Below are 14,754 nucleotides of genomic sequence, written 5' to 3'. Positions count from 1 at the left end.
TAATGTTGCACCTACATCATGTCTACTAACTCTCATTAGAGTGTTAGAGTATTAGTAGAGTTAGAGTTAGGGTTAGAATAAGTTGGCATGTACTTGCAAAGTTACTTATAGTCAGTAGAATGTCTGTTGGAGGACCATCACAATAAAGAGTTTGCAGATATTAAGCAGACAGTCTATTAATACTCTAATGAGAGTTAGTTGATAGTTGCAAAGTTACTTATATAAAAGTTACTTATATTACTTAGTATTTTGTATTTCAAATACGTATTTTAAACACATGTATCTGAAATACTGCCCATCCCTGTGCATGTATACACATGTATGTATATATATATTACTCATCTTTGTGTGTATGTAGTGGTGTTTGTTAAGGCCAGCATCAATGTTAGGAACAGGGTTCATGAATGAATCTGTGTGTTGAAATTCATCTTTAAAGTGAACATACCATTCTTGCATTGACTCATTTCTTTTGTTCACTAAAGTATCTTATTTTGTTCAACTGCTCTGGTGGCTTCTCCTGCCTCAGACTAGAGCACAAGACGGTTTTATTGGAGTGCGGCCTGTGAAGAAGTATTTGGTTGGTTGTGAATCTACTAAATAAATCTTTTTTGAGTCTGATTAAATCCTGTTGGAGAATGAATATTCAGATGCACATAGATATAGTTTTTTACATTTTTATTTGTTTTATTTTTCATCCTTTTCTTGTTCTTTTTCTAGCCTGCATGTCCAGTAGCTGACCAAATAAAACAAAATATCTGCTCAAATTATAAAATTAATTCTGTTTTCAACCTGTGTCTTGATTTTGTAATTGCAGACACCAAGGGCGAAAAGAAAATGAGAATACACCTGAAAAAATCTCTCATCTCGTTAAAAAGACAAACAGTAGAGGGCGCTGCTCACTCAATGCCAGTGGCTCTCTCGACTTCTACAACTCCTTCCTTCTATGACTGATTTCACCAAGTGCAACATGTTCCTGGATCAACATCTTTGTTGATCCTGGAACAACATTCCCATCAACCAATCAGGTTTGAGGGACAAGTTTATTTTATGTGAAGTGTAAGCTTACAACCAGGGTTAGGTGCTTCTACATGTTATTCACCTATCAACAATTTTAGGGATAATTATGGGAAGGGTTAGGTTTAGGGGTATGCATAGGGCTAGGACTAAATTTTCAGACAGAAATGAAGAAAAATCCAGTTTGAGCAGGCGCAATTCAAAAGTGCTGATATAAGTCATATGACATCTGAAATGATGAGAGCAATCCAGCAGATTTCCACATGTGGCAGATTGTTCACCTATTAGAGAAAACTGCACATAACTAAAATACTAGCTGTAAGCGCTGGTGTGGTGAGGGTTACTGCATGAACCCAAAAGAAGGAATCACAGCACATCTTTGAGGACAAGCAGCTTTAACAGGGTGAAATAGGAGAAAAGCCAGGGACGGGAAATATCCTGCGTCTGCTCCAGCCCTTCTGCCTCCACAAAAAGACCCCTGTGAAACTTTAACTGCTGCTCCAGTGCTGCCCTCTGCCTGTCGTAGAGAGAAATACACTTTACTTCACATAAAGCTCCTGCAGTTTGAAAAATAGCAATATTATACTGCAATATTATATAAAAAAAAAAAAATGTAAGGAGATTTTTAACCAATGCAATGAATGCTGACTATATTAAAGGCACACTCTGCAGTTTCCGTTTTTCTCACACAGCGACCCCTTGAGTCGTGCAGAGCCGTCTCTGCACTCTTCTGACCGCGCTTTCTTCGTCGACTCCGTTTATATCAGGGGGGCAGGGTTTCATAAAATATTGAAACTTCCCCGGGGGCAGCCATTGATTAGCAGACCATCACCTGCTGTTAGCATTTCATTGACTCCCATTCATTTTGGCGTCACTTTGACAGCGATTAACTTTACATCTGAGGCGTTTAAAGACGTCCATTATCTATTTCTAAAGAAACACAGAAATGTATAAAAGGCTCCATTACCTTGTATCTTACGTTATGGCCCCGTAGAAGCAGTTTTTGTAAAAGTAGGTTAACGATTGCGTCATAACCACGCGACTCTCTTGAAATTACCGTATGGACAGGAGGAGAAGCTCACGGGCAATCGGGGGGACGTGGAGGCAAAATGACAAAATAATTCATCAGAATACTTTGTTTCTCCTGCTCCTAGCTCATGGACACCTCCTACTCACACTCTCCGTCTCTGCAAGTTTCGGAAAGGAATGATTCAGATTTCTCTTGGCACAGCTACTAGAAGACAGACGGGTTGCTCACGTCACATCTACATCGTCAAGCTCAGTTTGAGTCTGCGCAATACGCTCGACCCCCAGAAAGTGAGTGCTTCTAATTGACTTCACTTGTCTACGTTGAATCCAATGGGGTCGCTGTGTCCAGTTTATATACTGTCTATAGTTTATATACTGTCTATGGTCGACTCTGCCATGATTCAAGTCTGAAATGCGTGCTAGTGTCTTCCATTGAGGCTGCTTCATATGTTGTTGATGTATGTGACGTCGTGCCGTAAAGCAAGTCATGAATCTCGCGAGAGCAAGTTTATCTTACCGTCAAACAAACCCTGAAGGCCTGAACTCTCGGAAGAGACCAAACCTTGCTTAATTCGAGGCATGCTGGTTTAAAAAAAGTGTGTGGGAGTAAGTTTAGTCAACTCAGAGTATGTACACGGTGAACACACTAAATATTCTCAACAGAGCGACTATTCAACATGAAATCACATTCTCTATCTTCTCTACCGGACGAAGACGAGGTTGAGTAGACTCGTTTTCAATTCTAGTTGCTTCCTGTATATAAAGCCTGGGCTGAGTGGGCTCGACTGCATCCTGTACATTGGGATGCGCTGTCAGAGCGAGCTGACTCGAAAACATGATTTAAATTCTGTTTTCTTTCTTTTACACGCTGTGTTTTCATGAAACTGCTGCGCTAGCGAGCACTGGTCCAATATGGCTTGGCTTTTATGTTCTCTCCATAAACCTGAATTATTGCTCGCATAGCATAAAAACACTAGAAGTGTTGCCTAAACGTTCCAATTGAAATGTTAGTGAGATTGAGATAAATGACTTGCAAAATAATCACTGACAAATTCTCATTTTATTGCTGCTTTATTTATGAAGCATTGCACTTCTACCTAAAAATCTAAAGAGACGGCCACCTTACACAAAAATAGCATATGCGTGAACTAAATGTGGCTAGCAGTGTGCATCTTTCTCTCCAACTACTAAAGGGTTCAGTTTGACACCCATCAAAATAATTTTTTCACATTGTACTAAATTCACAAAAACATTACCCCAATAGTAAAACATCTCAATTCATGCATAATTGTAGTGTATCTCTGGCTTGGGCTCTTGATTTAGACTGCTGTGTATGGCTGATAGAATAAATGGAGGAAGAGAGAGATGTGAAAGATGTTCTTCAGTCTGAAGAGAGAGAGGATCTACAGTCTGCAGACACACGAGCTGGACTGGTAAGGAGAAATGCAGACTAGTAGAAATACTGTACAGTACTGAATAATCCTTACCCACTCTTCACTAAAATACTATGTTTAATGGCCACACACAAACAAACGAGTTGGGTGAATCTCGCAAAAGCCCTAATCATATGTCATTAAAAATAATAGTAAAAATAGTAACAGTCCAGAAACGACAGGCTAGCGGCGCAGGGACTCCAATGGCCAGATGAACCCGGTGAAGAGAGTGCAGCAGTGCGGTGAAGTGAGTCCAGAGGTGAGATGAATCCAGAGTAAATCCACAGGAACACGAACAGGAACAAGGAAGGCACAAGACTCGAGACACTGACTGGAACAAACACCGGGACACCACAAACAACGATCTGACAAAGGAGATGAGAAAGTGGTGAGTATATATAGGTGATGAGATGAGCTGCAGCTGGTGACGGGAGTGATGAGCTGGATCATTGATGAGCGCTAATGAGCCGGCACGCCCACACAATCAGCACACACACACACACACACACAACAGAACACGAGACAAGAAAGAGACATAGGATTTATGAACCGTGACAACTTAGTTATACTTGATCAAAACGGACATCCTATTCAGTATGAGCGGGTGGTAAGGACATTGCACTATGATCCATCACCATAAACTACAGGCTATTACTCCCACTAGAAGACATGTGTATTACCCATGCACTTGACTCAGTCACCAGATATACCAAAATGTTAAAATATGAGCTTGACCTTGTGTATTCCACCCATTAAGTCATTTTGAACGATATATTTATGACAGTTTTTCCCCACCTCAAAGACGGATGCATTTTTTCAGGTGATCGTGAAAGGGGAGAATGGACAGTTGTACGGTGTCCCATCTGTGTCTATAGAGGGCCCTCAGATGTTACTACCTCACCGTCAGCTGTTGAAAGTAGCAAACTCATCTGGTAATGAATTATGTTTTTTATTATTAAATATATTACTGAGTATTGCTTTTCTAATTATATATATACACACACACACTCTCACTGGACACTTGATTAGGTACACCTGTTCAACTGCTTGTTAAAGGGATATTTTACAGCTGGAAAGATGTAAATTGGGTCATTTATGTAGTAGAAATTATTTTAGAAGTCTGTGCCTTCTAGAGAAAGAAAAGCCAGAAAATGTATTTTTGGCTCATGTGGATGAAAGACAGCAACTCCCAGAATGCACTTGCTTCGCTGCCCTACGAGGCCACTCCCAAACCATGCCTACCGGTTACAGAGGGCAGTATCGAAAGAAATGATACAACTAGGCTACTAGTTGACTCGAAACTGAAAAGACGGCGTTTTATCGTGAGATCCAACCCCCTATGGGCGGGTTGAAAACATGCAGATCTAGCTCTGGCCAAAAAAGTCTCCGATGACGCAAAATTACGATTTTTGCGTCATCTGAGTATTTTTTTAAGACACACAATACAGAAATCTCTCGTCTCAGGGGGACATGAGGGAGGGAAGCATGGTCTTTCGAAAATACCACCGGGTTTCTACTGATACACAGCTTAATGCTAATCGGTGAAGTATCCCTTTAACGCAAATATCTAACTCTAGCAACTCAATGAATTTAGGCATGTAGACATGGTCACGATCTGGTGAAGTTCAAAATGAGCATCAGAATGGAGAAGAAAGGGGATTTAAGTAACTTTGAACACGGCATGGTTGTTGGTGCTGAACGGGCTGGTCTGAGTAATTCAGAAACTACTGATCTACTGGGATTTTCCCACACAACCATCTGTAGGGTTTACAGAGAATGGTCAGAAAAAGTAAGAATATCCAGTATATCCAGTGAGCAGCATAGAGCAGTTCTATGGGTCAAAATGTCAGAGGTCAGAGGAGAATGACCAGACTGGTTCAAGCTGAAAGAAAGGCAACAGCAACTTAAATAACCACTCGTTACAACCAAGGTCTCCAGAAGAGCATCTCTGAATGCATGTAATGGTGTGGGGGTATTTTCTTAGCACACTTTGGGTCCTTTAGTACCAAGTGAGCATTGTTTAAATGCCACAGCCTACCTGAGTATTGTTGCTGACCATGTCCATCCCTTTAGTTAGTTTAGTTTATTTCCACAATTTCACACATTGCATTTGTTGCTACATCAGAAGCAGTTGTTGGGGGTAGCATATTACAAAAGTAACAAGTTACAAAATATATTACTTTTTCAGCAGCCAAGGACTACAACACATTACCCACACAAAATAGTCATATATCAGTCATCACAATTCAAGTAACTCGAGTTACAAACAAATAAGATGCAGCATGCCAACTCAAGCTGGATACTGTTGTACAAGATCTGCAGGAGCTTATATCCAACGTCAAAACAAAACACGAGAGAATGGGGAAAAGGAAATCTTTGACTGCACCCCGGCTCGGTGGCATGACTACCATTTCAGTCCAAATCTTGCCAAAGGTGTTAAGCAATTGAAAGTAGTTACTCAGTTACTCAGCTACATTTTCGAAGCAGTATAAATTATACAGTACAAAACACATTACATTTCAAAGCTGCAGCTACTACTATAGTACACACCACAGTTCAAAGTAACCTGCCCAACAACTGATCAGGAAAAACAATTGTGTTCTATTGTGAAAAATGGACCCCTAAAAAGCAACAGCTTATAAACAGGGGTCCATCCCACCACCAGCACCACCCCACCCACCTGGCAAGGATAATGTGAGCGGTCCAACTTTAGGTGCCAGGACAACCATTCTTTAAATTGTGGGTATTTAGACAGTTATCTTAAGCAGACAAAAATTGACAGTCACTGTACCTTTGTACGTCAATTTGAATTGATCCTTGTACCAAGAGAAAGGGGTTTAACTCTCAGCCGCAAATCCCTCGGGTTTATATCTCTCCAGTAGTTGTTGCTTTAGTTTCTTTTTAAATATAGGTAATGAAGCAGATTGTTTTAAATTAGTATCCAGCTCATTCCATAATTGTGGACCACTGTAACATACACTAAACCTAGCACTTGTTAGGTTCCTACATTTACCTTTTAGGAATATATGCATCCCTTTATGACCACAGTGCACCCATCTTCTGATGGATACTTCCAGCAGGATAATGCACAATGTCACAAAGCTCAAATCCTCTCAGATCATCAGTTCACTACACTCAAATGTCCTCTAATAAAGTGGCTGATGCGTATGCATATATAATAGAGTAGTTAACATCTAATAATGAAGAAATGAAATAGAACTAATAAAATAAACAGAAAATGAAAAGAATAATGAAGAAAATTGGTTGCTGTCTGGTTCTGCCATTTCTTTCTGTTCTGTTAAATAGGAATCTTGTGAGAAAAGACAGCAGTCAATCATCACATCCACAAAAGACAATGATGGCACCCATAGTTTATCTGCACTAGCGGCTCAGAATGTCACTGGTATTAAAATTCAGAAAAAAGGGTCAGTAAACCTGATTGCACATCATTATATCTGTCACATTCTGTATCTAATCTGAAAGATGAACTTTCCTATTGTGTTTGTTGCTTTTTATTACCTTTTTTTTTTTTTTTTAACTACATGCTTTTTTTTTGAACACTTATTTGAACACAGATTTTACAAGTCTTGCGCAAGTATGGAGCTAAATGGAGCTGGAAAATATGTACTGGATTAGTAAAAAGCATTCATATGCATATGGAATGGGTTGACAAACAAACTACCCAATTAAACTGTTCTGGCTCAATTTATCCCTTGCTTGAACAACAAGAAAACTGCTTCAGGCCATGCCCTATTCCTGGAGTTTAAGTGTACCTTAAATTATTGACAGTTTTACTGAAATGTTTTCTCATTTCTTTCAGTTCACCTGATGTATTTGAGCCCCCAGTGAAGCCATTACCACCAGGGGCACCAAACTGGGCTCTAAGTGTGAGGTTTGTCCAGTAGAAAATGGATAAATTGAGTTTCACTTATAAAAATTTAAATAATAACTTAAAAAAAGTAGTTTAATATGCATGGAAATAGCCTAAATGCATTGTACTTTTTCTATTGTGCGTAGAGCCCTCTGTCAAGCAGATCCATTTACAGCAACACAATCTGATGATGTTAAGCTAATGTGGCTTGGTGAATCTTTTTTCTGTGTGATTGTTTTACGAGGAACAGAAGAATCATACCGTGGTTACTGTAACACAGAGGCAGAACTTGAGGTCGTTCTGCTTCTACACAAGCAGCAGACTCACGCTGTGTTTGGCACCCACCAATCACCCTCACCGGCTAAACCTTCCACCAGACTCATGTGGAAATCACAGTATGTGCCCTATGATGGCATTCCCTTTGTTAATGCAGGTAATATGGCCCTTTTTGCTTGTGGGATCTGTGGTACGACTTTATGTGAGATACCCTTATGTAAGTCTTAAAGCTGTTTAGTCTTATTTGAATGAGTTTTGACTATAATTCAAAATTGGAATTTTAATCAATGTCTGTAAATTTTGGGACATCTGAATGCTAGTGGTATATTGGCTCACAAAATTAGCAAATTAAACTTTAGCAGATACGACTGACTGAATGAAAGAAATACTTTTATTCAGTAGGATGCATTAAAGAAATATAAAATGACAGTGAAGGCATTCATAAAGATTAAGCAGCAACATTGGTCAGCTAAATCAGCATTAGAATGATGACAGAATTGAGTTCTTGTCATCACAGGAATTCAATTTAAATATTTGAACAGAAGACAGTTAATTTGAATTGTAATAATAATACAATGTTACTGTTTTTACTATATTTTTGATTAAAAAAAGCAGACTTGGTGAGCTTCAGAGACCTATTAAAAAAATCTTACCAACCCCAAACATTTAAAAAGCATTGTATGTGAATTTAAAATTTACAGAGTTGATCTTTTTTTGGCAGGGAAACAGACCAAATCATTATGGAATAAAACAATTTTAGAGATAATTGCGACTTTTTATCTCACAGTTATAAATTTGCAATTACGAGAAATAAAGTCAGAATTGCAAATATAAACTTGCAATTCTGAGAAAAGTCTGACTTTTATTTATTTTTTAACTTTTATTTTACATTTCTGACATTATATTTCGCAACTGCGAGTTTATATCACACAGTTCTGTGAAAAAAAGTCCGAATTGTGAGATAATTACCCAAGTCACAATTACCCTTTTTTATTTTTTATTATATGGCGTAAACAAGCTTCCATACTAATTTGTGCAGATTTTTGTTCAATCAAATTGTTTCTAGAATGAGAATGCTTGCAATAGCAAGTTGCATGTCAAGGCTGGACATGCCTTGTTCTTAAGCCTTGATTGAATGCTGTTGTTGCATATAATGTAATGGTTTTACAATATGCACACAAAGTCATTTTATCTTGATCTTTAATATGGTTTTAAGGGAGCAGAGCCATTGTGATGGAATGCCAGTTTGGTCCACGGAGGAAGGGCGTTCAACTTAAAAAAAGGGTCTGAGCAAGAAATGAATCAAAACATACTCTACAAAGCAACCTGCCCTGCCAGGTACACACAACCTACAGTTGGGCAAAGCACAACAGATTTGTTCTGTGCACAGGAAGTTCATTATGAAACCCACACTGTAATATTTGACCATTTTTCAGAATATATATCAAAAAAGTAGGAAAATTCCTAGAGTACAAGGTTCCTACAGATCCCAAAGTGGACAAGAAGGTAGTGCGACAAGAGCAGGAGAAAGCCTTCTTCAACCTCAAGAAGAGTTTATGGGATGTCGGAGGCATTGTAAGGTATAAACATCTAGCCATCACAGTCCATCACATGACTGCAAGGTTCACTTCATTCATTTACATTCGTGACAGGTATTACACCCAGCTCCCTAGAGAGAAAGCCCACCTGTACCATGACGTGGACACTGCAAACCTGCCTCCACTTCCAGAGCAGATCTGCTTTGCAGAGGAAGAACAAAATGAAGATGAAGAGACAGAGGAGCTGGACAGTGAAGCCATGCAGGATGTCACGATGGAGGATGGGGCGTCCCTACCCTCTCGACTACACCCGCTCGTGGCAGAGAAGATCTGTGAGTTGGTAGCACAAGGTCATAACCAAGTTTACACTGTCCGCAAGCAGCTCAGGTATGACTCCGATGGTTTCAAATCTCCTGTGTTTTATTTGCTGGAAAAATATTTACCGTTGCTTTGTGAACGCCCTGGCAGGAGGTTTGTGGAACATGAGATGTTCAAGTCAGAGGAAGTGCCTGAGAGACACAATCTGTGTTACTTTCCCACTGTCAATGACATCAAGAACCACATCCATGAGGCTCAAAAAGCTCTTCAGCTGACGGCGGGACCACTGGCCTACCTCAGATACAGAGGTGTGAACAGAAAACATGTTTGTAAAGCATTAGATTGGTGAGCACAAATATGCCAACCATTTTCTGTAGTAAGCATTTATTTAAGTTTTTGTTGTTGTTGCAGTGAAAAGCAGAAGCTAATAACCTGCTTCCAGAGACTCTGACCCTGACTCCTGCTACTGTGGATGGTAAAATACTGTTGAAATATTGTTTGAATTTTTTTTTGTCTTTCCCAGGTTTTTGTCATAGTAGCTCAGTGGGTAGCACTGTCGCCTCACAGCAAGAAGATCCCTGGTTCGAGTCCCGGCTGAGCCAGGAGTCCTGTCTGTGTGGAATTTGAAGAACTGTGTGTTCTCCATGTGTCTGCGTTTCCTCAGTCATTCAGTGTGTGATGCCCAGTTTTTCCACCAGCGTATGTATGATGCCTAGAGTTTTAAAATCTGTTCAGAAGTTGTGTAGTGTATTCCAGCCTTTAACATCTTGGAATCATTCAGTTAGAGAGTAGAGGAAAGGTCCTGCCTCAAAAAGAAAGCACATACCTGTAGTCAAAGTATAAGCATTGTTTACCCTGCCACAGAATCTAGTGTACTGCTGTTATATTTACAGTGCCCTCTCAGAAGGAAGGACTCTTGGAAGAGAGTGACACTCTTTCTCCAGAGGCTGTGCAGCTCTTCAGCTCTCTCACCTCACTGCAGCCCAATATCTTTGCACATCTCCAGGTGACCCTGTCCTGAAATTACCATTTTTATATGGATCTATTCATTTATTAAATGAATGCATTCATTTTTTAAGTTTTTAATTTCTGAATAAATGTAAAAAGTTTCAGGGTGATCAACTGTTCTGATAGTATAATTGAAGCAAACATGAAAAAACATTCAAATTAAATGCTTGAAAACGCAATTTTTGTATACATTTTTGTTTTGAACTTTTTTTTATGTTCCTATTAACTTATTAAAACGTTATTTCAGAGCTTTCAAAACCTCTGGTTTTAAACATTTTAAAAACTTTTGTTGGTTAATGCAAACGTTAAGGGAACATTCAATTTTATAATTTTGCAAACATGTGAAGGTTACTTTTGAATGTTCTCTGAACATTCTGAAACAAGTTGTAACATTTAAAAAAAAAATGTTAGATAAACATCCAACTAATGTTTTTGTGCTAAAGTTTTGAGAACATTATTTAAAAACATATAACTTTGAACAAATGTTCTATTAACATTAATGGAAGAATGTTTGTTCATAAAAACTTGCCTGGGTTCTGGTTGGCAAACTTATCCTTTAAGAGTGTTCTCCTCTTATCTGATAGGCCATCCAGATACAGCCTGCCTTGTGTCCAGTTGAAGACACTGCCCAACCTACACCCCCACCACCACCACCAGAAGCACCTCCACAGCCTGTTCTGATGAGTCCGTCCCAGTTCCTCCAGTCAAGTGGCAGTGCTGGTGAAAGCATATCTTAGGAGGTATATATAGATATAGATAGATATATCATATCGGAGGTGTGACCCCCCGACCCTGCTCGGCATGAGCCAGCTGGTGAGTGTGACCTCGGTGACTAATGCCGGAGCTGAAGGTGGAATCACACAGAACTTGTTAGAGGACGGTTAGGCCATTCCAGTCCAGATTGTGGACCCTGCAAGCATAGTAAGTACATGACACCACAGAAATAAAATACAAAAATCTAAATTTAACCAATTAGAATCATGAAAATAACATATAAACCTGTTGTTTGTTCTTATTGTTCAGCTTTGACTCCCTCAGCAGACGACACTTGAGAGTGGGAAATCTATGGATGTGTGGACTCAGCAGTCAGAAATACAACAACGAGAAAAGAAAACAAATGTCCATTTCTGTGACAACAGCGATTGACGATTGAGCTCTTTGACGAATGGAGGACTGATTCATTGTTTCAAGTACAGTATTATGATAACATGAACTCATGCAATATTGATTTGTATTATTATTTGTTTCCATTTCCCATTATTGCTATTTTAATTTATTACAGTGGTGACTGGAGAAAAAAAAAAACAATTTCTCAAAAGTATGAATGAGATCAAAATTAAATATTTAAAGCTAAATGTTTTCTGTTGCATTCTATTCACACAAAAAACTATTTCGCAACTTTTTATAAGAATATCTTATGAGTATTTCTGCAGGTATTTCTACCCTTTGAATAGAAGCATAATGGATCCTTGCGGTGGACTTTTTAAAGTCCTCCTGTGGTGAAATTCAAGTTTTTAATGTTGTTTATATGTCTATGTGGTGTTTTTAATATGCTTTAAGACAAACCATGTGCAAATTCATAAGTCAGCAACGCTGCTGAGTATTTTTTCCTTAAAACTGCAGTGAACCAAAGACAAGGTTTGAAATCGCTGGTGTTTACGATGTCACAAACTACCTTGTAACCAATCAGATCAACGTGTGATTGTCAATGAGTGGATCTCTGAGCTGGTTAATTTGCATAGAACCGGTTTACTAAATGAGGCAAGGGTGTAGTTACATTCAAACTATTTTAAGGCATGACACATTTTTTTTTTTCAAGGACAAAACAGAAGAACAGTCGAAGAACAACAGTGTCTGTTTATGAAGGTCGGATTACTGTGATAATACCTGTGAATAGTAATTGTTGTATTTTAATCATTTTCTCTGCTTGCCTGTATTTACATGATCGTGTGCCTGAATTTAGAAGAGAATTATTTCATATTTATCATACATATACAAGAATGTAAGAAATTATAATATTAGCATTCCTCTGATTTAATTGGCCGAATGCTTTTACAAAAATGCTGAAGAAAGAATGCAGCCTTTGTTAATATTAAACTGTTTTACCTTGTTCTGTTCGATCGGTTGCTTCCATTGATCCATTGATGACTTCCACAAATAATCAGTTTTTCTTGAATCATGAATTTTCTTCCATTCAGGTACCTCTGATGTTGTTGTCATTGTAACGAGACAGTGATCTTCTGCCAGGAACATCAGGTCAATCTTCTGCCGTCCAGAATCAGGTGGTTTGTCTTCGTCTGGCATCTCAGCTGAGACCTGTCCACTATGGGTGACCCTAGCAGTAGTTGTGAAGTACCAGTGGCGTAGCTCTCAGCATCACTGATGCACACAAGCCCTCACAGCACGTCAAGCTGCAAACCGTGTGAGGGACCCTAACCTTCCCTAACCTGCAGTAACTGCTTAAAAGCAACCGCATATCAACCAACTAGGCTACTCTAAACATCCTGACAACCACATAGCAATGCATGAAAAACCACTCAGAAGAGTCCAGCAACCGCAAAGCAACACGCTAACATCTGCGCAAAAAACCTTGGCAAACGCATGTCAACACACAGGAAACCATCCAAAACATCCCAACAACCGTGTAGCAAAACACTAAAAACCACTTTGAACAACCTATGAACAGCATATCAATGCTTTGACAATCACCAAAAACATCCTGACAACCTCAAACAATGTGCAAAACACCTCTAGAAAATAAAATTGAACGTTACTTATAAAACTCCAAACTTACTCTACAAAATAAAACTTACTCATAAAACTATAAACTTGCTCTGTAACTATATACAGTATTTACATACAGGTCCCGCTGTGTGATACTCCGGGCTCCATGTGACACTGTGATGACTCAGTGTCTGGGCTTCTTTCTTCGGGGTTCCTCAGGCAGGGGCTCTTCACTGATGTCCTTGTGGATTCGAGGAGGGAAGCCTCTGCTGGTTGTGGAGAAGCTCTCAGTGTTCCGGACACGTCCATCAGGATGCTCCGTCTCCACCAGTGAAGGGCGGTTGAGTGCCTCCCACAGTCGCTGCTTGATCTTCAGTCCTAGTTTAAGGCTGTAGGGACGCTGCCGACCACTGCGTGTCTTCATCATGGGCTCCACCACAGAGCGGTAGATGTCCTGGTAGGCCTCTACGCTGTAGCCGTGGATGGAGATAGGCTCATCCTGCTGACGCACGTCCACTGAAGAGACTGAGACTGCTGGACGGATGTCAGGAAGGACAGCAGCATTCTTCAAGTAGTGTTCTTCCAAACCCGTGGGCCTTTGAGCTTTGGCAGAGATGCAGCTGTAAGTGTGATCTAACCTGACCAACGTTACAGCTGCCAGCTGTGGAAGCTCACAAGGGTCCGGACTAGAAGAGACGCCCTCCACCAAGAATCCCCTCAGGCGTGTGGGAAGAGCCCTGGTTCTTCGTGACCGACGCTGCTCCATGATAATGAATCAAGAAGAACTGTGGAAAAATCACTAAGACTTACCAAATTGTAGAGTTGTGAAGAGCTTGCAGCAAGTGCGTTCAGGCTTCAAGGCTTCAGAAACAGTTGTGCTGATTTCAAAAATCAACTCAATCTACTGGACTGACATAGACTGATTAGGATCATTTAAATGTAAACAACACTTGATATCAGCAGTAAGTCAATTAGAGCAGCATGAGCTCTATGTTACATGTATTATATGCTTCTCCAATTACCATTATCATCTTTTATTCCTCTATGTACAGACATGGGCATAAATACATGGAAATGTATTTAAAATACAAATACAAAATACTATGTGAAAAAATTTATTTAAATACAAATACAGTATTTTGTATTTTGAAAATACACAAAATACATGTGAAATTGACCATCCAGTGCAGGTATAGGTCACAGTGAATGAAGAAACTACATAGGCCTACTGACTTTTCATTCCTAACCACATCTCTGCCCTTTCTTTCTTTCTTTCTGGCAATTACAAATAAACTTATGCAAAATAGCAGCCATTTATATACTTATTTCTGGTTACAATGTAGTCTATTACTTGTGGTGAACACTACAATATGGATGGGTGATATGACCAAAATCTCAATTTTACTTCACAGTAACAATATCATGGTTTCACAATTCTCAATATTAGTTTTGATTCCACAGCATAAACTGAATTTCAAACTTTTTTTTTTTTTTTTGCAGGTATACAATGCTTTTTAAGTAATTTTATGCTTATTTTATGTAA

General features: G+C 39.3%; 1 pseudogene across 1 annotated transcript; it reads left to right on the top strand.

The window, feature by feature from the left end:
- The first annotated feature begins 4,020 nt into the window (after positions 1-4,020).
- On the top strand, positions 4,021-11,224 carry LOC311091845 (calcium-responsive transcription factor-like; annotated as a pseudogene). The gene is made up of 12 exons (XR_014609644.1): positions 4,021-4,083; positions 4,297-4,408; positions 6,783-6,901; positions 7,297-7,361; positions 7,598-7,780; positions 8,840-8,961; positions 9,060-9,203; positions 9,276-9,548; positions 9,630-9,787; positions 9,891-9,954; positions 10,373-10,485; positions 11,072-11,224. The product of XR_014609644.1 is annotated as a calcium-responsive transcription factor-like (transcript).
- Positions 11,225-14,754: the final 3,530 nt, after the last annotated feature.

The sequence above is a fragment of the Abramis brama genome, assembly GCF_963993115.1.
Source record: "Abramis brama genome assembly, chromosome: 11".
NCBI lineage: Eukaryota > Metazoa > Chordata > Actinopteri > Cypriniformes > Leuciscidae > Abramis > Abramis brama.
Note: the sequence above shows the minus strand (reverse complement) of the source record. Positions and strands in the feature narration are given on the sequence as shown.